The sequence below is a fragment of the Trachymyrmex cornetzi genome, unplaced genomic scaffold, assembly GCF_001594075.2.
Source record: "Trachymyrmex cornetzi isolate Tcor2-1 unplaced genomic scaffold, Tcor1.1 scaffold950, whole genome shotgun sequence".
In the NCBI taxonomy this organism is placed as follows: Eukaryota; Metazoa; Arthropoda; class Insecta; order Hymenoptera; family Formicidae; genus Trachymyrmex; species Trachymyrmex cornetzi.
In genome coordinates this window covers 1,393-3,143 of record NW_017300301.1, presented here as the reverse complement: position 1 = coordinate 3,143, position 1,751 = coordinate 1,393, and positions in this window count along the sequence as shown.

Below are 1,751 nucleotides of genomic sequence, written 5' to 3'. Positions count from 1 at the left end.
TACTTCTACTGTGAAAATTCGGTTTCGCTATCATCGCTTCCGCACCGTATCTCCCATCCCAACGCGTTATAAGTCGAACGTCAACGTGATCGCGTACGTTCTCCATCGTTTTTCCAAATACCGCGTTGTTCATCAATTTGTAAAGATTCTTCTCGAATTCGTTATTCGCGAGCATTCTAAATCTCGTATTAAGTTCGATATATCCACGAAGCCATGGGGATTGGGCGAATTGTAATATACGATAAATTTTTGTGATGCGGAGACCATGATGAATATATTGTTGTAGATTGCGATAGTACACGATATAGCGCTCCTTACCGTAAAGAGTGGCCAGCAGTTTAACATTCCGTTTTCCGGGAGGTCGTTCGCGAGTGAGGCAGAATGGAAGATCAATATGAGCATCGTGAACGCTTTGTGGATACGCAAGGTCGACTTCCAGAATATAACCGATAACGGAGTCTGACGCCACAGACATTACGTCAAAGCGCTCGATGTCGTCGACCCATTGAAATTCTCCGTACAGTAAGGATTCGGACATCGCCCAACCGTACAAATTATTTACGTCGAAGTACATGAGGTACGTCGAGGGTTCCGAAGGATCGTACGAAGATACGTTATACTTGTTATTAGGTTGCGCGTATCTATGTGAACACTGACTCAAACCACCGCGTACACCACGTTCCACAAACATCGCCATATCGATGTCGGTGAGTAATTCGAATCGAATACCAGTGTATTTCAACATAGCGTCCCACGTATATCCCGGTAAAATGTAATAATACGCTGGATCCAATCCGTAACTCTCAATACACGTATCACGAAAATTTTCGAAAACGTCTGCTAATAAAAGCACATCTGTCTTGAGATACAAATCACTGTAATCACCGAGAGTCTCTACGCAAAAACGTCGCCAAACGTTCGTCGCGTGTTGATAATCGTCATCGGAAGCAGTCTCGTCGGTCAACGAACTATAAAACAGTTCACGCGATGGTAAACTAGTCTCATTTAGCTTATCAACGCTATCGATATACTCATACGGAAACACTCCTTTCCGTGTAAGCAAATCGAAATCCTCAGCGTCAAGATTTGAAAATTCCGATCGTAAAATTTTCAATTTACTCTTGTCGAGATATGATACCAATTTCTCGAGACTAGTATTGAGAAATTTGAATGAATCCACAAAACGCAATTTCAAACAGTCCGTTCCCCGCTTAGAGTTTCCTGTATCTTTGACATGTTTCGTAAACGATATATATTTTTCTTTTGTTATAGGTAACAAGTTGACTTTACCCACAAAACTATTAGCAATATCCTTTATGATAAAATGTGCATCGTAACCTGCCAAGTTATGAAAAAATATAGGAATAACGTACGTATCGTTATACTGTAAATTACAACGTGAATGTGCAGGACCTCTATAACGTCCGGTTAAATGACAGTGATCGCGTACGCGCAAATCTCCTTCCTCAAATGGTTTTTCACAGATATGACAATGAGTGGTGTTTCGAAATTGTTCCCACTCAACGTTTGATGTAAACTCCGCCATAGTCATATTCTTATCGAATATCGTTTTCGCGCGATGTGCCAAATCATATAATTCCTTGACAAACCATGATACGCAATCCTCACCGCGATAAGATTTGTATATTGACATAGTTTCGTCATATACACAACGTACGTAGTACCCTACGCTAAACGCCTTGTGATGTTGATAGGAAAATCTTGACATGTTTTCATCGGTGGCCTTCTTC